This window comes from Castor canadensis, chromosome 5, assembly GCF_047511655.1.
Source record: "Castor canadensis chromosome 5, mCasCan1.hap1v2, whole genome shotgun sequence".
NCBI lineage: Eukaryota > Metazoa > Chordata > Mammalia > Rodentia > Castoridae > Castor > Castor canadensis.
Genome location: NC_133390.1, coordinates 158,745,808 through 158,771,438, shown reverse-complemented (window position 1 = coordinate 158,771,438; position 25,631 = coordinate 158,745,808). Strand labels below are relative to the sequence as shown.

Below are 25,631 nucleotides of genomic sequence, written 5' to 3'. Positions count from 1 at the left end.
ACATGAAAGTAGAAGAGGGATTATTTGGGGAAGGGACAAGAGGAGGAGTGGGGACAAGAGAGGGTAATGGGGAGGGGATAAATATGATCAGAGCACATTTTATACATGTATGAAAATGTCACAATGAAACCCATTATTTTGTATGATTAATATACACTAATAAAAAATTTTTTTAAAGGAAAAAACTTTAAAATATCTCCCCCTTTAAAGCTTTTTGGTGTTAATTACACAAGTTCAAGATCTAAGGTGCCCTCTGTGGCTGTCTGTGGTTCTCTTTTCTTCTTTTACTCTCTTGAGCCCACTACTTAGCATGGTACTCAGGATTCACATATATTACAAATGTTTATTGAACACCTACTCTGTCAGAGAAGAGACAATCTCAGTCAGAGGATCAGCATGTACAAGGGTCCAGAGTACAAATGTAAAAAAGAAAGTCCCTGTGGCTACAACTCAGAAAGAAGGGAAGAGAGCCCTGAGGTAAATTTGGAGATGTGATGCTGGCGACAGTAAGAGATTGAATTGGTCTTTGCCTTAAGAGCAACAAGAAGGCATGAAATCATTTTTAGTAGAAGAATGACATGATCAGATTTCTTTCTTTCCTTCCTTCCTTCCTTCCCTCCCTCTGTCCTTTCCTTCCTTCCTTCCCTTTTCTTCTTCTTCTTCTTCGTCTCTCTCTCTCTCTTCTCTCTCTCTCTGTCTCTCTCTGTCTCGAAAGCTCTTTGGTTTCTTAGGTTCACACCCAAAGATTTTTCTTGCTCATTTTTTAAACACGCATAAGTCATTCCTACATTTGGGAAGAGGCCACGCTCATTTGTTCACTCAAGAATTATATTTTTTGAGCACCTATTTAGTTTGTTAGGGTGGTGGCGGTGGTCATGGAAAAGTAAGAAGAGATTTATAGGCAAATAATAACAAAGGCTGCTATCTTTATCACCACTGATATTACTAGACACTAAGCTAATAATGACATTAAACTCTGCGTCTTGACACCGTGTTAACTGCCTTCCATGCCTTTCCTCATTTCCTCTTCGTAAGGAAATGTCATTACTCCCATACTGCAGATGGGCAAACTGAGACGTTGTGAGTTGACATTCCCAAGGATATTCAGCCAGGATACTCTCTATACATGAACGAGATCACCGCAAAGGTAAGCAGACAGATCCACTGGCATCCCAGCTCTCAAATGAGCTGGCGCGCGCTCCACCTCGCGCTCTCGGGAACGCTCGGTCACGTGGGCAGGGCCCCGCCCCCTCGGGCCCGCCCCCGCCCGCGCTCCCTCCCTCTCTCTCTCTCCCTCCCCCTCCCTCCCCGGCCCGGTCCGGCCCATCCCCCTCCCCACCGGCTCCCTGAGGCCCTGCCGGGTCGGGCTGCGGGCGGCCGGTCGCCGACGGCCGGACAGACGGGTGCATACGAGGACGGGCGGACAAACGCACGGAAGGCGGCGGGCACGCACGGCCCGGGCCGGCGCTCCGAGGCCCGCCCGGGAGGGCCGGGGCCGCGCTCAGGTGAGGCGACGGCGACGCGGGCCCGTAAGGGGTGGGCCTGCCCGGCGTCCGCGGGCCTGGCTAGGCTGGCTTCGCCGGGAGGAGGCGCCGCCCGGGCCCGGCGCGGGAAAATGGCGCCGGGCGACCGTGCAGCTCGGTCCGAGTGCGGGCCTGGCCCGAAGCCGCCCCGCCCGCTCGCCGTGCTTGTGTCCCCGTCGCCATGTTGGGGAGCGGGCCCGGAGCCTTCGGGTGGGGGCGCTGGAGGGAGCGGCGGCTGGGCCGGGTTTGGGGAGGGTGCAGGACACGGGGTCCCGGGCGCTGAGGGAGTGCCGGGCCTACGGGGTCTGCACCGGGTGGCGCTCCAGGCTCGGGAACTGGCAGCAGCCGGACTTGGGGTCGTGGCCCGTGTCGCGAAGAAAAGGCTCTGGGTCCGAATGGAACCGGAGTCGGGGTCCATTGGCTGGTGGGACGGCAGGTCGTGGAGTTGGGTTAGGCCGTGGGCAGTGTTCGGAACCTTAGAGGTAAGACCCTGGGGTGGGGGAGGAGGCCTGGGGGCCAAGCTCAGGCTGTCAGGACGGGAGGAGGTGATTGCTTAGAGTGGGGGGTACAGACGCGGGAATCAGATTGGGATAGTCCTGGGGTCCTAGGGTTAAATTGCTAGGAGCTGAGAACCTATGAGCCCGCAGGAGCCTCCACCTGCTGTTGGGGAGGGTGCAACAAGAGAAGAAATTGATAAAAGAAATGGGATGTTGAGGTTTGGGTGTGGGAGCTGGCCAGCAGAAGGGAGAGAACCTCCATCAACTTAGTAGTGTGTGTCTTTAAAAGGAGGGACGGCTGTTTGGGGGCGGTGACCCAAGGTGTCTTCCCAGGAAGGGGACAGCCCAGTGCTTAAGAACAGGGTCACCTGAGAGGTCATTGGAAAGACCTTATTGAAGCCATTAAGAAGAGTGAATGTGTAAAACCTACACGGGCCTTAGAAATCGTGTAATGGTTTCATATCAGATCGTAATTTTAGCTGAGATACAGAAAGGTAAAGTTGATTTGCCAAGATCTTACTTCTTGGTGGCAGAGGGGCTCTTGGAAATGGTCTCCTCATTCAACACATTGCCTTTAAGGGATTTGCCCGCTGGGATTGTCAAGCATGACAGCATACATTAGAGAACCATTATTTAATTTGTTTTGTTATTGTAACGAATTTGTCACTACAAAGACTGAGGCAGAATACAGCAAAAGTATAGGTAACCCGCTTTTAGATATTTCCTAGCTCATCTCCATTATCTTCAAGAACTCTTTCTTTGAGTTTGAAGAGGTGCTTCTTTTCTACTTGTTTACTGTACAGCAAAAGGGCACAAAAAGCCTAAAAGAAAAAAAAAAAAGCAAGTACAGACCCTAGGATCTCTAACAATTTCACTTTAATTGAAGTACTGTTATGATAGGGAAGAGTTCAAAGTTTGCATGGGTTATGGGAGAGTTCTGAGGGAAACTATGCAAATCAGCCAATGATACCCATTTGGGTCTTCATATTCCTGTGTTTTGTATCTGTGACTTCAGCCAATCCAATTGAAAACATTGTTCTTTTAAAAAATTGCTTCTATACTGAATAGGCACAGTTTTTTCCTCCTCATATTCCCTAAACCAGACAGTAAATCAACTATTTACATAATGTTTACATTGTATTAGGTATTATAATTAATATAAAATAGTGTAGTATTTGCATATCCCATATGGGGACTTGAGTATCCACAGATTTTGGTATCCTGGAGATCCTGGAATCAATCTTCCATGGATACTGAGGGATAACTATTATATCTAGGGCCTCCATGAAATGGAAAAGGACTTTCAGGGGCTGGGGATGTAGCTCAGTGATAAGAGTGTTTGCCTAGCATACACAATAGCATTCATAAAATAAGATTTTCAATACTGTATGTATACACAACACCACAGTTCATTTGTTCTGGGTCTTTCTAATGCCGGGAAGCCTAACCATGTGGGTTGTTTTTTTTTTTTTCCCAAATCAGCCAGGACAGCAGCAGAGTCCAGCTTTTTATTGAACAAGTTGCAAAGAGGGTTAGTCAGAAAGACCAAAGCCCATGTCATCATCAGACTCCGCAGACTCTTCCTACTTGGAAGCCTAACCTTATCTTTGCTATGCCTCCCTGCTTTTAGTGAAGCATTGGGATCCCGCTCTGAATAATATTTTCATACAAATTGTGAGCGTGCTTGCTTGCACTCTCTCTCTCTCTCCCTCCTCAAGTCCCCATATGGGATATGCAAATACTACGCTATTTTATGTTAATTACAATACCTAATACAATGTAAACATTATGTAAATAGTTGTTTTACTGTCTGGTTTAGGAAATATGAGGAGAAAAAAAACTGTGCTTATTCAGTATAGATGAAATTTTTTAAAAGAACAATGTTTTCAATTGGATTGGCTGAAGTCACAGATACAAAACACAGGAATATGAAGACCCAAATGGGTACACTTTTTCACAGTGTTAGCAATTGATCCCAAGGCCTTGAGCATGCTGGCAAGCACTGTACCACTGAGCTATACCCCCAGCTTTATATATACAGTTTTTTTTTTTTTTTGTTACTGGGGTTTGAACTCAGGGCCTCAAGCTTGCTAGGCAGCTCTTATCACTTGAACCACACCACCAGTCCTTATATATTTATTTATCAGCATATTAGGAAGCCAGATCTATGATAGGTTCTGATAATTTTAATTTCAGAGACATGAGCATAAATAATACCTTAAATTGTCTGTAACATCTATGGTATACTATAAAGATATTTATGATTTTTTTGTTGTTACAGAGTTGCAGATATTTCTAGTACTAAAATGGTTTGTTACCTATGTTTATATTTGAATGAAATGGTAACTTCTAGGTAGAGATTAGTGAAAACAGGTTATTTTTCCCATTCAAATTTGTAGATTCCCTCAGAAATCCATGTACAGACTCACCTTTGTGAATCCCCAGATGGCATTTCCCTGTTCCTACCACCAGGCATGTCTTTTATTTCAACAGATATTTAATGTATCAAGACATTTCCTGTGGTCTGGGAATGTGGTTCAAGTGGTAGAGAACTTGCCTAGTAAGCATAAGACCCTGAGTTTAAGTCCCAGTCCCACCACCACCAAAAAAAATCTGTGTGATGCATTAAGCTAGGCTCTCAGGATTCAAGGTCTGAAAAAGTTATTTCACTGGGTATTCAGTCCCAAGAGAGAAAAGTAGACATGTAAACAATGATAGTTGAGGATGGTAATTATTAAAGGGTGTAAGGACACAGAAGTGGGTGTGTCTTGGCTCTATTAATCAGGGAAAGTTTTGTAAAGGGGTGACATTTCAGATGTGTCTTGAAAGATACCGGAGTTTGTACATGACTGGAAGGAGAGATTTTCAGGCAGTGTAGTTGAGTGTAGCTTAAACAGAGTGTGTGCTGTCAGAGAAGAGACTAGGAAGTTTGTTTGGAACCTAATTGGAAAGGATCTGGCTAAGGAGTCTGTGCCCCAATCCTCTGATGAGTGAGAAGCAATCTGGATTTTGAAGAAGGCTTAATTTTTGAGAGACGAATAGAGGCTGTTTAAAAGGATAGACTGAAGAGCAGGGAGGAAATAATGAGGGCCTGAACTAAGGTAGAGGCTGTGGGCATTGAGCAGAGTTAGAATTTCTAGAGTTGGTAATTGACATTGTGAGTATTAAGAGGGGAGTTTTTTGGATTTCTAGTTTGGGTTGGTGATTGTCAAAGATATTTTTTAAAAGTTGAAAGGAAAATGAGGGAAAAATTATCACAGATAATTAGGGAAAAGAGGTTTGTTGTTGGGTTTTTTGGCTTTTTTTCTTTTGGCAGAGTAATAGAGTTTTGGAAACCATTGTTTAGGAAAATCAGAGGTAAGTGTCAGCAGACACAAAAGGCAATGTAAGACTCGGAAAGTGTTCCTAGAGTATAGGAAAATAACAGCTACTTTGTTAGGGTTCAGCAGACTGTGGCCCATAGATCACCATGTTTTTGTAAATAAAGTTTCATTGGAACACAGCCAACTCTTTCATTTACATATTGTCTGTAATTGCTTTTGTGCTACTAAATGGTAGAGTCTAGCAGTTGTGACAGAGAAGTTGTCTCAGCTCACAAAGCTGAAAATAGTTACCCTTTACAAAACATTTGCTAACCCCTCATCTACATGTCTGCATGTTAGATGTTCAACCTCTCATTTGCCATCCAGTTTCCATACTATGGAGAATAACCATCTTGGCTCTCTCTTTCTGGCCACATCCTCTGTGTACTTGCAATATGATATAGACCTCTGGATGTTTTTGGTTGATCAGTGATAGCAAGATCTACTGTTCTGGAGTCTGCTTATGTGGCAAGTGCAATAGTGCCAGGTTTACACATTTCATACCAAGCTAGGGTTCTGCTATTTTTCTACTGGGCTTCATTTTTCAAAAGATTCCTTTACATATTCTGATTTTAATCCTTTGTTTTTATACATATTACAGATGTCATTTCCCACTTTGTTGCTTATTTTAAAAATCTGGGGACTGGAGATGTAGGTCAGCAGTTAAGCATGTAACCTGGCATACACAAAGCCTTGAGTTAGAGCCCCAGCACTACAAAAGTAAATAAATAAAAATAAAATAAATCTGTTTAAGATGTCTGTCATTAACATAGTTCTGAATTTTAATGTGGTCAGTCTATATAATTTTTTTTCCTTGGAACTGGGATTTGAACTCAGGGCTTCATGCTTGCAATCAGGTGCTCTACCACTTGAGCTACACCTCCAGTCATTTTGCTTTGGTTATTTTGGAGATGGGGTTTCTTGAATTATTTGCCCAGGCTGGCCAGGCTTCCAAGTAGCTAGAATTTACAAGTGTGAGCCACTGGTACCTGGCTTATCAATCTTTTCCGCCCTCAAGAGTTTGAAGTTATTCTGTATATTATCTTCCAGGATTTCTCCTGTTTTTCCTTTAATATTTAGATCTTTAGTCCATCTGGATTTGATTTGTTGTATGTGGTGTGAGGAAGGGCACAGTTTCATTTTTATCTTACATATAATCAGTGATCTCAACACCATACATCGAATGAAGCTTGCTTTCAAATTGTGAGTTTTTTGGCGGAGTCTGTCTGAGACCCTGATTTCTGCTCTGGTGCTTGCTAATTGTGTAACCTTGGACAAATTTATATAACCTCTTTGTGCCTCAGTTTTCTCATCTTTAAAATAAGGATAATATGCTGGGGTGTAGCTCAGTTGTTGAGTGCTTGCCTAGCTAGCATTTGTGAGGCTCTGAGTTTGATCCCCAGTACCAAATAAATAAATAGGGACAATTGTGTTTATTTAATAAGATTGTTGAAAGGATTGAATGAGTTAATTTGTGTGACATATATAACGGTGCCTGACCTCTACAAAATACTCAAGAAATGTTTCCTAGTATTTAGTACTACTGTTCATTTCTGATTCCCCAGCACCTGGCACAGAGTAGGGGCTCACTATAGTAAACTAAATTGTGAAATTAATTTGGCTTTCAGGCTAAGTCCGAATGGCTGAGAGCTAGGCTGAGTGTTGCAGGAGATGGGTGCAGGAGACTGCTTAGTGTATATCATCCATGTATATCAGCCTATACCAATATTAACTCAAAGTGGATCAAGGATCTTAATATCAAACCCCAAACTCTAAAGTTGGTACAGGAAAGAGTGGGAAATACTCTGGAACTAATAGGTATAGGCAAGAACTTTCTCAATGGAACCCCAGCAGCATAGCAACTAAGAGATAGCATAGATAAATGGGACTTCATAAAACTAAAAAGCTTCTGCTCAACAAAAGAAATGGTCTCTAAACTGAAGAGAACACCCACAGAGTGGGAGAAAATATGTGCCAGCTACACATCAGACAAAGGACTAATAACCAGAATATACAGGGAACTAAAAAAAATAAATTCTCCCAAAATTAATGAATCAATAAAGAAATGGGCAAGTGAACTAAACAGAACTTTCTCAAAAGAAGAAATTCAAATGGCCAAAAAACACATGAAAAAATGCTCACCATCTCTAGCAATAAAGGAAGTGCAAATTAAAACCACACTAAGATTCCACCTCACCCCTGTTGGAATAGCCATCATTAGCAACACCACTAACAACAGATGTTGGCAAGGATGTGGGGTACGGCGGTGGGGGGGGAAGGAACCCTCTTACACTGCTGGTGGGAATGTAAACTAGTATAACCACTCTGGAAAAAAATTTGGAGGTTACTTAAAAAGCTAAACATTGATCTACCATATGATCCAGCAATACCACTCTTGGGGATATACCCAAAACAATGTGACACAGGTTCCTCCAGAGGCACCTGCACACCTTTGTTTATTGCAGCACTATTCACAATAGCCAAGTTATGGAAACAGCCAAGATGCCCCACCACTGATGAATGGATTAAGAAAATATATCTATACACAATGGAATTTTATGCAGCCATGAAGAAGAACGAAATGTTATCATTTGCAGGTAAATGGATGGAATTGGAGAACATCATTCTGAGTGAGGTTAGCCTGGCCCAAAAGACCAAAAATCATATGTTCTCCCTCATATGCGGACATTAGATCAAGGGCAAACACAACAAGGGGATTGGACTTTGATCACATGATAAAGCGAGAGCACACAAGGAAGGTATGAGGATAGGTAAGACACCTAAAAAACTAGATAGCATTTGTTGCCTTCAACACAGAGAAACTAAAGCAGATACTTTAAAGCAACTGAGGCCAATAGGAGAAGGGGACCAGGAACTAGAGAAAAGGTTAGTTCAAGAAGAATTAACTTAGGAAGGTAACACACATGCATAGGAAATCAATGTGAGTCAACTCCCTGTATAGCTGTCCTTATCTCAACTAGTAAAAACCCTTGGTCCTTCCTATTATTGCTTATACTCTCTCTTCAACAAAATTAGAGATAAGGGCAAAATAGTTTCTGCTGGGTAGCCAGGGGTAAGGGGGAGAAGGAAGGGAGTGGGGGGGCGGGTAAGGGAGTGTGCAGGGGGAAAGGGTGGAGAAATGACCCAAACATTGTATGCACATATGAATAAAATAAAAATTAAAAAAAAAAGAGACTGCTTAGTTTTAGTGCTGCCTTAGATAACTGCTGGCATAGAGCTCCTCCTGCACTACTTCTTTCACAGACAACTGCTGTAGTAGAGGATGCAAACTGGCAACCTGTGGCTGGATTTGACCTGAGCACATTTTTTTGTTTGGCTCATACAGTATTTTTAGTATCTTAAGTATTTACACATAGTTCTGAGTTTCTGACTTGTCTTAAAAATTTGGAAGATGTGTCAACACTAAGCCTATATTCTTACCTGAAACTTTTGTGTTTTTCTAGTTCTCTGTGGTCTGCACTACCCTCTTGCTTTTCTTACTTCTATGACTGTAGACATTTAACTTTCTGATTCTAACTTTACTGAGATTTTAAATGTTGTCTCTCCAAAACCAATAAATGACATCCTGGAATAAGGAAGGATGGTCAAAAATTGACAACATGAGTTTGTGGTCAGGTAAATGATAAAATCTGTTTCTAAATCTGAACTATATTTGAACATAATGAATAAAATAATTGAATTTATAAGTTGAGATGAAATTCAGTTCAATTCCTTGAGTATTTAAGCATCTACTATGTGTTGGGTACTGTGTTATATTAAAAATTACCATATTGGTTGACAGAAAACTTACTTGCCAGCTTTATAAAATACTGCAGAAGGGATCTTGTTTTTTTTTTTGAAATTTCTGATATGGAGCTGTAGTCCAAGAGAGTAGTTCCCATGAGAAAAAGGAAACATGGGAATTCATTCTTTGAATGTTTATTGAGCCCTGCTATGTATACTACAAACTGGTGAGAACTCTGTAAGATACTAAGATAAATCTTGCTAGGATTTGTGTAATGAATATCTACAATGTGTTGTGGAGCTGAGATATCTAGGTGTAGTACCTGAAAGAGATGAACCATGAGCAGATCCCCCAAGAATGGTTAGGATCTTAGTACTTTGAGATGAGACAGTATTGTGTAGGCTGACAAAATCATGAGTATAGTGGTGGGTGCTTAGGAGATTATTAATAAAGTGTCCAGTTTGCCTGAAGACAAGGTTTTTTACAAGGATGTTGTCAAAGTTAATGCTGTAAATGGAGACTGAGTAACAGCAACAATAATAAAACTTAGGGCTGGCGGAATGGCTCAAGTAGTAGAGCACCTGCCTAGTAAACATGAGGCCCTGAGTCCAAACCCCAGTACTAAAAAAAAAAAACAAAACAATAAAACTTAAAAAAAAAGTAACTGACATTTTTTGCATGCTTACTATTTGCATTTCACAATTGGTATTTTATTTAATCCTTACAACCTAGTCAAGTAGACTAGGCTATGTTTTTTATCTTTCTTTTTTTTTTTTAACAGACAAACCAAGGAATAGAGCTAACACTTGGTAGAGAAAGAATTTGTCTAATTGCAAAGTATGTCTTCCTAATCTCTGTATACTATGCTACCGAGTCATGGAAGGCTTTGAATACTCTTTTCTGTTAGAAGCTGGAAATTTTGGACTTGATTGACTAGATAGTGGGAAGCTGTCTAAAAAGTTTTTTTTTTTTTTTTTTAGCTATATAGTGATATAATGAAAGCTGTCCATTAGAAAAAGTACAGGATAAGCCTGGGGAAAGAAGAGAGGTGAAGCTAGTTTACTCCCTCCTTGCTCACTAGATTGGATGCTCCTTGAGGGCGAAGTCAGTGTCTGTCCCTGCTTTCTCCCTTCCCTTCCTTCAGCCTCAGTAGACAACATTATTGTGTTGTCTGGCATATTTATTTATGCTTAAAATGTTGATATTTTGCCAGCTGTGGTGGCACATACCTGTAATCTCAGTTATTCGGGAGGTGGAGATTGGGAGGATCTTGGTCCAAGGGTGTCCTCAGAGTATGTACATGTGGGAGGGGAACCTTCAAGACCCTATCTGGAAAAATAAAGGAAAAAAAAGGCTTGAGTGTGGCTCAAGTGGCAGAGTGCCTGTCTAGCAAGTACAAGGTCTTGAGTTCTAACCCCAGTTCTTCCTCAAAAAAATTTTTTAGTCTTTTTCTACCTGATCTTATTCTGAAAAAGTCTTATAGTGGTTACCTAGGAGCTCAGTAACCATTTGCTGAATTAATAAATGACTGGTAGTATATATAGATGTGTACATAAAGGGAACATGAAGGCTTTGGTGGAAGGAATAATGGCAGCCTTACAGTTTGATGATAAACTATATTTTATATACAAACCATGTAAAGCAAAAGACCAGACTACTTCTTTAGCTTGTAAAGAATTGTATATTCTGTATCAGAATAGTAATGACCAGTTGATAATATTAACTATGTCAGTTAATAATATTAATAATCACCAAATTCAAAAGGTACCTGTACAATAAATAGGCATTTAGGTTTGTGTTTATTATTAGCTAGCTCCTAACATGCTGCCCCAACATACATACAGAAGCAACAAAAGTATTGATTACTGATACTGAACCTGTTGAATATTAGTTCCATAGTACTCATTTTTGTACATTTTCTAAAGATTAGACAGCAGTCTCTCATAGGAAGAAATACTTTCAAATCTGTGAATCACATTTCTGTTTGAGATTTTACTGAGGGAAATTGTTAATTAGGTTAAGTCTTTTTCCATAATTTTTTTTCTTTTCTTTTTTTTTTTTTTTTTTGTGGTACTGGGGCTTGAACTCAGGGCCTACACCTTGAGCCATTCCACCAGTCCTTTCTTGTGAAGGGTTTTTTCAAGGTAGGGTCTCACAAATTATTTGCCTGGGCTGGTTTTGAATCGTGATCCTCCTGATTTCTGCGTCCAAAGTAACTAGGATTATAGGTGTGAGCCACCGGCACCTGGCATCTTTTCCATAATTTTTAATGTTATATGGAAGTAAGTCTATGACCCTTCTGTAAAATACACTTTAAAAATTCAACACTTGCAGAAATTCAAAGGCACCGTGGTTAACCACCAGGTAGCAGTAAAGGTGAGAAGATTTTAAGTAAACTGGAATCTTATTAAAGTTAGTAAGAGACAAATCAAGGCCTAGTGTGGTGGCACATGCCTTAAATCCAGCACTGTGGAGGCTGAGCTAGGGGAATCTCTGAGGTCAAGGCCAGCCTGGGCTATTTAGTGAGACCCTATCTCCAAAAAAAAAAAAAAAGAAGAAGAAGAAAAGATACATATCAATAGATCCTAAATAATGGGTTTGTTAAGTGAACATCCTTTTTGGACATTACCTAAGAGCAGTATCTGCATATACATGTGTATACATATCAGCTGATACATATACATATATTATATGTATATATGTATATATAATATACATATATATGTATATATAATATACATATATACATATAATATATGTATAATTGGATCTAGGAGTATTTCCTAAAGAATAGGAGTCTTGCTGGGTGTTGGTGGACTATGACTATAATCCTAGCTACTTGGGAGGATGAGATCAGGAGGATTATGGTTTGAGGACAGCCCAGGCAAATAGTTCACATGACCCCATCTTAAAATAACCAGAGCAAAATGTGAAGCCCTCTGTTCAAATCCCAGTCCCACTAAATAAATAAAGGAATATGAGTCTTCAGTTGAATTCTTTTGGGTTGTGTTTATTCAGTGTATGTGGAGATGACTCATTCAGAAGCACTGAAGTCAGAGTGGTTAAGTGCGGAAAAAATTTTGATTATGGTAGTCATTATATATTGACTGCTGAACAGATGTTGAGAGGTATATGAAGTTGATGAGTATAGTTAAGCCTTACTGTCCGTGGGGGATTTGTTCCAGGCCCCCTTGGATGTTTGAATTTAGGGCTTCTCACTTGCAAAACATGTGCTCTACTTCTTGAGCCACAACTCTACTCTGTTTTGCTCTGATTATTTTGGAGATTGAGTCTTGCAAATTATTTGCTGGGGCTGGCCTTGAACTTAGATCCTCCTGATCTCAGCCTCCCAAGTAGCTAGGATTATAGGTGTGAGCCATCAGTGCCCAGCACTCATGTCCCTTAGATAAAATGGTGTAGTGTTTGCATATATCCTATACACATCCTCCTATGTACTTTGAATCATCTCAAGATCACTTATAATACCTACTACAATGTAAATGCTTTGTTTAGGGAATGATAAGAAAAAAGTCTACATCACAGTGCAGATACATTTATTTTTCCTAATATTTTCAATGCAGTACCTGCAGAGACACTGTGTATAAAGGTACGTAGTTTCTGCTTTCCAGGAAACTAACTCATTGGGGTAAGTGATATGAACATAAGCATGGTTTTTGTTCTTATTCTTACTGGTAGTTTTTATTGAGTTCCTTGTATCAATTAGAATCTTTATTTAATTTTTTTATTGTGCTGGGCGTATGTTGTGGCATTTACAAGAGTTCTTAGAATATATCAAGAATATCATAGTTGAATTCACCTCCCCCCACACACACCCCTTGCTGTGTAGTCCGGGCTGGCCTCAAACTTGAGATTCTCCTACTTCAGCCTTCCTACTGTTGGAATTACAGGCATGCACCACCATGCCTGACTTCCGTCAATTCTTGTGCTCTTTGACTTGTCACTGCATCACTGTTCAGAATGTGACTTGGTCAAGTACTGAAGGTTAAGACATAAACATACCTTTTGGGAGACATAGTTCAGTACATACAGGTGGCATGTGAGATGACACAGACAATTAAAATTTACTAAATAAATGGAAGGGTAGGATTGTAACAAGTGAGGTTAAGGTGAGATGGACCAAGGGAATGATGGACATAAGAAAGGATAAATAATATTTAGGTAATGAAATAGAAGTGTGGTTGCTGGTGTGTTGAGGAGTTGTGGAGAGATGAAGTTAGAGTAGGTTGTTGGGCCATGGGTGCCAGGTCTATGGACATTTGAATGTTGCTGAGTGGGTAGTGTGTGGGAGCGGATATCACTGCAGAATTTTGAAATGGTGGATGACTGATTCAAGCTTTAGGGAGATTTTATGATTAGGTGATCATGGACAAGTAAACACCTTGAAGGAAAACAGATGGCCATGATTTAACACACCCAGCCTTCCTCATTTGCCTATACCAGTAACTTTTTAATTTTTTTCTTTTGGTGGTACAGCAGTTTGAACTTGGCCTTTCTGCTAGGCAAACCCTCTACCACTTGAGCAATGTGTCCAGCCTTCTTCCCCCATCCCCCGCCCATGCTTTTTTTTTTGTTGGTTATTTTTTCAGATAGGATCTCGATTTTTGCCTGGGCCATCCTCATACTGCAATTTTCCTACCTACAGCCTCCCACATAGCTGGAATGACAAGAGTGTACCACCCTACCTGACTTGTTTTGATGAGATAGGGTCACTAACTTTTGACCTGGGCTGACCTGGAACCTCAATCCTCCCAATGTCTACCTCCTAAGTAGTTGGGATTACAGGTGTGAGCCACCTCACCCAGCCTTCCAGTGACATTTCATGAAGAAAATCAAGAAGTTCTTATAAAAAACAACATTGGGGCTGGAGGAGTGGCTCAAGTGGTAGAGTGTTGCTGTAACAAGCATGAGGACCTGAGTTCAAACTCCACTGTTGCCAAATAAAAACATTTAAAGGATTTTATTAGGCCTCTCTTCTTGGTCAGTCATCTGTGTGTAATAGGAACTATTCAGCTTTTTCAGGGTCTGTATTCAAAAGCTTCTCCGTGGGTTTGAGTATTAATAATCTTGTTGGTCTTCATTTTCTTTCAACCTTTTCTTCATACTTACCTGTCTTCCATTCTGTCCTTTACCTCTTGGTTTCTTTCTGACTCTGTTCAGTTTTTCCATATTCCTTAAAGCATGACTAATGGAAAGAATTGAGAAAGACTATGTAGTATTCAAGCTAATAATACATTCTTTTTCTGTGTATTTTTAATGGTAATTATGTTGGCTTTGTTCACAATAGATCTGTATTCAAATTGTGAGTATTCATTAAAATTGTGGTTAATAATACCCTCAGATGCTTTTCTTATTTGTACCTAGGCATTTCTTCTGATTCTATATTGCCATTGTTTATATTTTCTTTCAGAACATGTATCCCCATGAAGCTTTTAAAATTGTTTTTAAATATTACAAATATATACATAGTCCTTATCTTACTTGTAATTCTTTGCAAGTTTCATTCATATAGATTTTTTTTAGTCTTTTTTGGTTTTTTCATTTGTTTGTTTTTGTTGTGCTGGGACTCTGTATTTGATTTACTTTTCCATATGTCTGTGTAGCTGTCATTTTTAGTGGATACAAAATAACCAAACCTTAATTATTTGGCATTTGAGTGATTTTCAGTTTGTTTTTATTTCTGTTTTGCATTGTGCTGTTATAACATCTTATTATAAGCCTTTTTATTTGTTTGTTAGAATATACTCCTTAAAGTGATTTAAAATTAGGATTGAGGATATCACTTTTTGACCATATTATTAGATTATTTTTTAGAATGGCTACCAGTTTATGTTGCCACTAGTGACTAGTTCATACTAGATTTTGCAGTTTTTTGCTGATGGTTTAATAAAAATGCCTCAAGGTTTTATATTTTTGATATTTTAAATATTTTATCATGAAAAATTTCAAACATACAAACTTCCTATAAATAGTGCCTACATCTGTAGTCAACATGTTGCCATATACTTGATACTATATTTATGTTAAACCTTATAAAGATATGAATGTTACACATTTGGATACTTTAGCATACATCTCCTAGAAGTAAGGGCATTCTCCTACATAATCACACTACCATTTTTATACCTAACAAAATAAACAGTAATTCCTTAATGTCAAACATTATATATATTAATGTAAACTTCTCTACTTGTCTCAAAATGGCTTTTATAGTTGACTTATTCAAAGTGGAATCAAATTAAGAGCCATGCATTGTATTTGCTTGTTGTGACATTTACATGTCTTTTGTTATTGTCGCTTGTGGTGCTATAGATCAAACCCAGGGCCTTGCACATGTTAGGCTAACACTCTGCCAATAAGCTATATTCCAACCCCTTCCTATAATCTTTAAAAAACAAAACAAAACAAAAACAAAACCTGGAACACTTTCTGCTTTCTGTCTGTTCTTACTCTCCCTTTATTTCATGACATTGATTTGTTGACATTAGAGTAGTTTTCTTTTTGAATGTCCCACATTCTGGAGTTACCAGATTGTTTCTTTGTAACATTTAACTTGGTCCTTTATTCATTGTATTTCCCGAACTGCAAAGTTAAAAGACTTGTATATTAAATTCTAGTTACACATTTTACATACTTAAACATCATATCATGAAGTACATAAATGTATGGTTGTCCTGTTGCTAGTAAGTTTGATTGATCACAGGGTTAAGATAGTAACTGCCAGATCTCTCCATTGTAAAGTTACATTATTTTCTTTTGTAATTGCTAAATATGTTTCTTTTAAAAATTTTGTCAGCCTGGAGTGGTGGTCATGCGTGTTATCCAACACTCAGGAGACTGAGGCAGGAGGATCATGAGTTCCAGGCCAACCTGTGCTACATAGCAAGAAAGACCCTGTCTCAAAAAAACAATAAAAATTTTTTAAATCAATGATGAGTCTTTTTTTTTTAACAAGTAATAGTAAATGTAGCTCATCTTCCTAGTACTTATTTTTCATATCATTTGGCCATTTGTTCAGTATTGATTTGATTTTTTAAATATTTGTACTACATGTAAAATTTCAGTATAACAAAGAATGGTGTATTGTTATAAAATATAAATTTCAAGTGTTGAATGTTAGCTGAAAGCAAATAAAAATAGTAAAAAGATATAAATTGCAGTAGTGTAATGGCATTTTCTGGACAGGATTTTATGATGATTTATGTTTGCTTTTTAAGAAACCATTTTAAATGAACAAACCTAAAATATATCTAAAGCTTGAATCAAAAATGCCTTTTATTTTTCTTTATGAAATAGAGGTAAACTTTTTAATGTATAAAAGTTATTTAAGGCTCTGGCCCTTCACTTGTAGAATATCATGGTCCAAGACCAGGTTTTTTCTTTTTTTTAAATTGGCAAAAATACTGTACAAAGTGATTTTATTGTGATCTTTCCATACATGTATGTAGTGTACTTTGATCAGGTTCACCCCTTTTATTCTTAGTTGTCCACCCTCCCCCCTTTTAAAACAATTTTAACAGGTTTCATTATTCTATTTTCATGTATGTTTATGAATTACATTGATCATAGTCTCCCCTTCACTCCCTCTTTTCACCCTCTACTCTCCCACTGGTTCCCATCTCCAGACAGCACCCCCATTTTATACTTGTTTATTTTGACTTTTTTCCCCATGGTGCTGGTATTTAAACTCAGGGCTCTGCACCTGCTAGGCAGGCACTCTTACCATTTGAGCCATGCCTTCAGCCTCCAGACCAAATGCTGATGTGGACATACACAAGATAAATTCAAATCTTTTTTTTGTATGGGGGGCGTTTACTGGAGTTTGAACTCAGGGCTTTGCACTTGCAAAGCAGGCACTCTCTACTGCTTGAGACACATCTGCAATCCATTTTGCTTTGTTTTGTGGAGATGGGAATCTCTCGAACTATTTGCCAGGGCTGGCCTCTAACCAGGATTCTCCCAACCTTGGCCTCCCATGTGGCTAGGATTATAGGAGTGAGTTACCAGTGCCCAGCATGAATTCACATCTTTAATATGGTTTAAGTTAAATGTTATATGTCACCATCTCTTTTATTGATTCTTGGATATTTCTGGGATGAAATATATCCAGAAAATATATCTTGTCCTCACATACTATTAGTTCCTTGAGTGCAGAGGACCTACCTGAGACACCCTTGTATAGGCCTTAGTTGTACAAAACAAATACAGATACTCAGGGAAAACTAAGTCAAACAGACCTGATAGGTAAAAGCAAAGTACTTTTCAAGCTAGTCAAGTTTTTGAACCTGTTTTTTCATCTATAAAATGGATAACAATTGTGTGTACTTCATGGAGTACAGAGACAGTATATGTAAATCAGTTTATAAAAAGTTGTTTACACACCCACCCAACAAGAATCCCAAATCTATTTTATTCCTTAACCTCTTAGTGTTTATTTGGCTCTCTTTTATATAATAGTTCATTATCAATTTTAAGTAACTATTTTGTCATTCCTATTAATGATTTTTCTTACTCTTTTTTCTGTTATGAATTATGTGCCTAAATGGAATTTTCCATTCAAACCACAAAAGTAGTGCATACAGTTCTTCAACATTTTTCTCTATGCTCTTACAAATCAAATATATATGTGGGTTTTCTCTCTAATTTTATAAAGTCATCATGATACCAGTCATTTGTTGTACAACTTTTTTTTTTTTTTTTGAGATAGGGTCTTGCTATGTACCCCAGGCTAGCCTCGAACTCTCCATCCTTTTGCCTCTACCTCCCAATTGCTGGGATTCTAGGTGGGCTCCATCATGCTACAAGTGGTATTTCTTTTTTTTTATTTTTTAGAATATCATATATTTGCTTTTAACTCAAACAAATATCCTATTTTCCTTGCGCCTCATTAAATAAATCATTTTTTTACTAGCTGTAAAATATGGTGTAGGCGTTACTCAGTGGGTTTTCAGCTTATTTTTCTCATCATAATCATATTGCAGGTAGATGTTCTTGTGCATATATCTTTTTCTGGTGGTACTGGGGATTTAACTTAGGGCTTTGTGCTTGCTAGGTAAGCACTCTACCACTTGAGCCACCTGTCAGCCCTGTGCATATATCTTTAAAAAGTGGAGTTTTTACTTCTGTGGGATAAATCCCCACATGTGGATTAAAAGGTCAGTTTATTTCACTTTTATTATGAACTGCCAGATTATTTTTTTCACAAAGTTGTCATAGTTTTTATTCCCATTGGCACTGAAAAAAAATAATTAAATTTCTTGTTATAGTCCTTGAATTTTTTTTTTGAACCTGAGAGGAACCTAAGATTCTGTTTAACTCTAGCTCTGATGATCTATCCTCTCATTTATAATTTGAGAATCTGTGGCTCAGAAAGATTGCGTCTTGACCAAAGTCATACAACAACTTTATAGTAAGGCCACAGCTAGAACCCAGGGCACGCCCATTCTGACAGGCTCAGCCTAGCCCTCTTCCCTTTGTTATCCTATGTTTTGTTATAATTAAGGCTAGTCAAATCTGGTTATGGTGGTGCACACCGGTAATCCCAGCACTCAGGATGCTGAAGCAGGAAGATCACAAGTTCAAGACCAGTCTGGGCTGCATAGCTTGACCCTGTCTCAGTCAGTAAATCAGTAAATAAAGGTAGCCTATTCTGAATAGTTGATTTTAGTATTAATTATTTAACATATGTCTTTTTAGATCGCATTTTAAGAAATGGATACTGAGATTAGGAAATGGTTGCATGGGCTTTAGGCTTTATTTCATTTCCTTCTATGGATAGTGAAGCAGCTGCAATAGTACACTCTTATGAACTCAGAACATCTATGTTTTCCATTTATTTGTTTCCTTGTTTGTATTTGTGGTTATCATCTGAGCTATTTTTTTTTCAAAATATAAATAGGTGAGTAAATGTTAAAACATAGTAATATCAACATGTTTACAGTTTTAAAATAGAAAAGTGACAAGAAGGACAACATCTGTGAGCTAAGGGAAATCATGAAACCTCTGTGGAACTCTCTATCTGTTACCTACTTAATTAGAATCTTTCAGGGATTCTGCCCAGGATAGATGTATCTGTTTTTAAACATGTTAATTGAAGTATAATACACATAAAGAAAAGTGTACAAATCATAAAAATAATGAATTATGAAATGAACACATTTGGGTAAATAACCACTCTATAGAGGTATTTTGAAAATTACCCTGAGCATCCTTGGTGATTATAATAAGCTTTCACTGTTAAAAACCACTGGACTACTAGGCTGGCAGAGTGACTCAAGTGGTTCAAACCTCAGTGCCACCAAAAAACCAACCAAAACAAAAACACCCACTGGACTAGAGACTGTAGATCATCTCATGTCTTTCACAACTCTGTTGAATAAAATTAGGAGAAACAATGATAGAAAGAATTTGGCCAGTCACAAAAATTCACTTTGAATAGGTTTATTGCATTTATATTTAGTCTTCTGATGTTTCTCTTTTTCCTCTTTGTCCTTTTCTTTTTTTGTCTAGGTCCTGGGAGGAATGGAGAGGGGTCCTACTGACTATCTTTTCTGAGAATGGTCAGAGAGTTCTTAAACAGGTCTGTCAATTCTATAAAATACAAATGAAAGTTTGATTTATGAAAAAATTCAGTTTCAACTACATGATTGAATTAGAAATGAACTTTATTTTTTAAAAAGAAGTTACTTTGATTTCATTGTCCAATAAGGTATTGTACTTTGGCAAGTTGCATTTGACTTATGGGTTGGATCTAAACTGACTAGATAAAATCTGCATGATAGAAGAGAATTTGGTCAGGCTTGATGTGGTGCATGTCTGTAATCCCAGCACTGGGGATGCTGAGGCAGAAGGATCTCCAGTTTGAGGCCAGGCTGGGTTACATAATGAGAGAGCGGGAAAGAGACAGAGACTATGAAACATTTGAATTACATTAGATTAATATGTATAATATGGCAGAACTCTTTTGTTTGTTCCATGGAAAGAGCTAACAAAAGATGAAATGGTGAATTTTTCACTTATCCATGATTTTGGAAGGGAATGGGGAGACACGAATAAATCCAAAAAGAAAATAATTATTTGGCCTTTTCAGTGTTCTCAGAATTTGTAACATTAAAGAAGGAGAAAAGGTTGCTTTACAGATGTCAAGAAGGACAGGTGTATATGGCTGTTATTTTCATTCAGCTACTTCTGTTTTCACTAATGAATTTTATCATTATTCAGACAAGTAAAAAACTTGAGCTCAGTGATTTCATAGACTTGTCCTCACATTGGAATCACTGGTAGTTTACTGATACTTTTATCTCCTTCCCTACCACCCACTCCCAGATTGTGAATTTAATTGGCCTCAGTGTATGTCCTGGGCTTGAATTTTTAAAAGATTCTAGGTTATTCTCAAGTGTAGAAAAGTTTGGGAATCATTGCTCTAGCTAGTTAAAGCAAATTGCCATGGCAATTTTGTGACTTGAGACACTTTTTCCATAGTATTTGGGTAAGTATATGAATAAGGGGATAAATATTTTTATTTAAGAATCCTATGCTTTAAACTTAGCTTATTAGAATGTAAACTCCATGAAAGGAAGGGAGGGAGGGAGGGAGGAAGGGAATGAAGGAAGGAAGGGAAGGAAAGAAAGAAAGAAAGAAAGAAAGAAAGGTACTATGTCTAGTATTTTCTTCAACATGGTATCTTTAGCATTTAGAATACTACCTGGCATATGTTGCATAGGAAAACATTTGTTGAGTGAGTGAATGACCCCATCAGTCTCTAATAAGCTGAGAGTACGCTTTTCACAAATATTCACGTAGTCTGAGAATGTAGAATGGTGTGATGAAAAGCTCAGCTTTTAGAATCTGACTTCTTGGGCTTAAACTATAGCATACTCTGGCTGTATTACTTCTCTCTGCCTCAGTTTTCTCATTTGTGAAGTGGAGATAGTGGAACCTATTTCATGGGATTGTTGAGAGGATTGAGTTAATTATAAAGTGCTTAGAACTGTGCCTGGCATATAATAATATTCTGTAAGTTTTAGCTACTGTAGGATTCACAAAGCTCCAGATTCTCTGTTGTTTGGGTAATTTACCTGTAGAATACTATTTTCTCACAAAAAGTAGCATACAGTAGACCCTTGGTGTCCACAAATATATAGTTCCAAGGAGACTGCCATTGAAGAAAAACTGCAAAATGCTCAGGATGCATAGACTTTAAACACAGCAGATGATAACACAGAACTGACTGAGAGCTTCTTCGTAGCAAGTGAGCTGCGTGATAGATACAGGAACTTTTTTTTTTTTTAACTGTACTTGGTTAAAACTGCTTCTGATATTTTTTGAAAATACCAACCTGTGTGCTATCCATGCCACACATCTAACAGTTATGTCAAAAGGTATCCAGATAGCACTCCAAGTATGTGGAGAATGTGCTTAAGAAGCCACTGTGATGGCAAATATTTCATTCTCAAAAAGAATTTTCCTGGGCAGTGGCTTATGTCTATAATCCCAGGTATTCAGGAGGTGGAGAGTGAGAGGATTGAAGTTCAACGCCAGCCTGGGCAAAAAGTCAGTGAGAAACCCGTATGAGCCAATAAGCTGGATGCAGTCTACACATCTGTGATCCCAGCTAGACAGAATGCTGTGTAGGTAGAAGGATCGCAGTCTGAGGCTACTGTGGGCAAAAGTGTGAGACCCAACCTGAAAAATAACTAGAGCAAAAAGGAGAGTGGTTCAAATGGTGGAGTACCTGCCTACCAAGTGTGAGACCCTAAGTTCAAATCCCAGTACTTCCAATTTTTTTTTTTGCAGTGCTGGGGATTTGAGCATGCTAGGTGAGTGCTCTGCCACTGAACTACATCCCCATCGCCAATCTTTTTCTCTTTAGTAGTACTGAATGTTAGATTTTTTTTTTCCCATGGAATCAAAAGGTACCTAAGTATATAACTGAAAGTGGAAAAATAGGGGGACAGCTTTCCATTTTCATTTGTGTGTGAATTTTTAATGTAAACGTGTGTGTGTGTGTGTAAAGCATTAATGCAAGTCAAAATATTTCAGTAAACAAGTTTTAGCAGTTCAACTTTGTAACAGTTCTAAATAAGCCTGTTAAACTTTTCTGGACAATGTAAGCATTTGGATTTCTTAAAAATAAATTTCTTATTTACAGCAAAAAAAAAAAAAAAACTGCTTCTGATAAATCCAAAAATAAGGTATGTTAACTGTATTGTACTCAGTGATTTACTCCTTATTTTTTTCTTCCAACAATAAATCTTGGACATCTCTCCATATAGGCACACAGACAGTATCCTTGTTCTTGCTTGCTGGATTTCTTTTAATTTTTTAAATTCATTCTTATGAATGTACTATAATTAGTCCCTATTGATGGACATCTGGGTAATTTCCTATCTTTTGTTAAAAACAGTGCTGTAGTGAATAACCTTGTTACATATGTCTTGTTTGGTGACAGGTGTATCTGTAGGATCTCTATCTAAAGGTGGAACTACTGACTTAATGGTATATGTAATTGTCATTTTGCTAGATATTACTTAATTGCTAATGTTATGCCACGAGCAATGAATAAAAGTGCCTATTCCTCCATAATATTGTCAAAACAGTTTATTACCAAATTTTTGGACTTTTGCTAATCTGATGAGTAAAATGTTTTTGTGTCTTATGTGTAATTGCATGTTTTATATGTCAAGATTTCATTTATATTTCCTTCCTTTGAATTTTCTGGTTATATCCCATGTCCATTTTTAGACATAATAATTTGTGTAAATTGTTGATATTTTTATTTTACATATCCATGTAAGCACACACATATATACACCTATACATAAATGTTTTTTCCTATATAGGGATGGTTATATATAGGGAGATTTGGGTTTTGTTTTGTTTTTTGGCTGTTGTGGAGATTGGCTCAGAGCTTTGCTCATGCGAGGCACGTGCTCTACACTATACCCTCAGCACTGGGATTTGTTCTTTTGTCAGTGATATGATTACAAATGTTTTTCCCTAACATTGTCTTTGTTTTTATGACTCAACATGGCTTTTGCGTTGCAGAATTTTTTTATTTTTATGTGTTTGAATTTTTCAGTCTTTTCCTTAATGACTTTAGATTTTGATTTATAATTAGAAAAATCTTTCACACTCTAAGGTTAAAAATTTTTTTCCTGTGTATATTTTCAGCATTTTGCTTGTTTATATTGAAGTTTTTGGTCCATTTGATGGTATCTTATTATGCAGTGTGAGGTGTAGATCTAATTTTATTTTTTCAGACGGCTCGCTGCCTGGTTGTCCCGATAACATTTAGTGAAAAATCTATTTTTTTTCTCTGTTTTTAATGCAATATTAAAATTCCATATGCATTTTCTGAATGAAAATAATAAAATTCCATATGGATTTTGGTTATTTTTGGAATTTCTAGTATATACCATTGGTCTCCCATTCACAAAAAGCAGCATATTGTACTCAGTGATTTACTTCTTGTTTCTTTCCTTTCAACAATATATCTTGGAGATCTTTCCATATAGGTACGCAATATCCTCATTGTTTTAGTTTTTTACTTTTCATTTTTATGGATGTGCCCTAATTTTTTAAATCATTATAACAGTTTTAACTATTGAGAGTTTATAATGTGTTTTTATCTAGTAGGGCATGTTTCTTTCGCTGATACTATTTTTCAGAGTTTTCCTGACTGCTTTTACTTTTATATGAACTTCAGAGTCAGGCTGTCTTGTTAAATTATAAGTTAGGGAGAATTGACACTTACGAATCTTTTTATCCAAGAAGTTGTAATGTCATCCTCTCTGTTCAAGTCTTTGTTGTGCTTGTGTCGTATTTTATCTTTTTGTCACAATTATAAATGAGATCTCTTTTCTACCTATTAGTGATTATATATGTAATAAAAGCTATTAGTTTAGCTGAGTGCAGTGTCTCACACCTGTAATCTTAGCTACATGAGAAATGGAGATTGAGAGGACTGCAGTTTGAGGCCAGCCTGGGCAAAAAGTTAGCAAGACCCCCATCTCAACCAATAAAAAGCTGTGTGTGGTGCTACTCACCTGTCATCCCAGCTATGTGAGAAACAAATAGGAGGATCACAGTTCAGGTTGGCCCAGTCATAAAGAGGAGACCCTACTCAAAAAATAGCTAAACCAGAAAGTGCTAAGGGTATGACTCAGGTGACAGGATGCCTGCCTAGTAAGTTTAAGGCCCTGAGTTCAACCCCCAGTTCCACCAAAAAAGAATCTTTCATCAGTGTAGGAGAGATTAAACAATGAGTTTGTAGCTTTCTGCCTGCAGTTTGTGTTAACTTTTAGTATTCATGTTATATTTGCTTTGTAAAAGAATTGGAAAGTTTTCATTGTATATTTGTATATATATATATCTATATCTATGTGTATACACGTGTGTTTTGAAACACTTTCAGGCAATTCAACTTTTATGCTCTTTAAAGGATTAATTGTATTTTTCACTCAATTTGTGGTGGTTAGGGGTATTAGCATATTTACAGTAGAGATGAACAAAAGCTTAAGTAAAACAGCCTCAGTGATCCTTTTCATTTCCTTTGTTTCTGTGTTTTCTTGTTTTTTTGTCTGGACTTCTCCTCTTTTTAATTAACTAGTTCAGCTATTTATTTATTTATTCATTTATTCATATGTGAATACATTGTTTGGGCCGTTTCTCCCCCCCGCCCCTCCCCCCGCCCCCTCCCTAGTTCAACTTTTTTTTTTTTAATTTTCTGCCAGTATTTGGATTTATTTATTAGTTCAGCTGTTTTTTCTGTTTGAGTTCTGGTTTTATCTGTATTAATTTTTTTGTTTTGCTTTCTTTCAGTTCATTTTATTGGTTTTTTTTTTTTTTAGTTCTTAAGTCAGATATTTAAGTCGTTTATTTTCACTCTGCCTTTACCCCCATGTAGGGTATTTTATGACTGAATTTTCTTCTTCACTAATAGGCTGTGTTCCTAGGTTCCTATATAATTATTTTCTTAGTTTTCTAATTCTTATTGTATTCTGATTTGAATTTCTGTTTTAATTTGAGTCCAAAGGTTTGACTGTTGTTTCAAGATGGAACGGCCTTTGTTTCTTGATTTTATTTTCAATTTATAATTTCAGTGCATTGTCATCAGAGTATTTGACTATCCTATTGTAGCTTTTTCTTGAATTAAAAATAATTAAGGGATAGTTTTCTCTCAGTTACTTATTAACTGCTAGTACATTTACCCATCTGTAATTTCAAGATTATAAAATCAGTGCTTGGCACTAATGTAAAATCATAAAGCTCAAGTTAAAGGTGTTGTAATCTGATACTGTCTTGTTAAAGTGGGTGATTTTTTTATTCTGAAGCATGCCAAAATAATGTGTTTTCCATACATAATTTCTATATTTTCCATAAAGAATATATTAGTACTTAAACTGAAAGTTTAATAAAAAACATAATATATTATGGAAAATATAGGGAAAACTTGCATTTATATTTTATGAAGTTTAAAAACTAA

The 25,631-nt window shown here is 37.6% G+C and overlaps 1 protein-coding gene across 9 annotated transcripts in view; it reads left to right on the top strand.

Annotated features, from left to right (window-relative positions):
* Nucleotides 1–1,305: 1,305 nt before the first annotated feature.
* The window catches only part of Ncoa6 (nuclear receptor coactivator 6), a 95,553-nt gene continuing 71,227 nt past the window's right edge, over nucleotides 1,306–25,631 (top strand). For 5 of the 9 annotated variants that reach the window (XM_074074600.1, XM_074074599.1, XM_074074601.1 and 2 more), the window contains exons 1-2: nucleotides 1,306–1,505; nucleotides 19,655–19,724. The gene's annotated coding sequence lies outside the window, so the exon portion shown is untranslated. Of the gene's footprint in view, nucleotides 1,506–1,778; nucleotides 2,006–2,084; nucleotides 7,980–19,654; nucleotides 19,725–20,762; nucleotides 22,339–25,631 lie in introns of those variants that run through there. The other 4 variants (XM_074074593.1, XM_074074594.1, XM_074074595.1 and 1 more) reach the window with 4 other exon arrangements.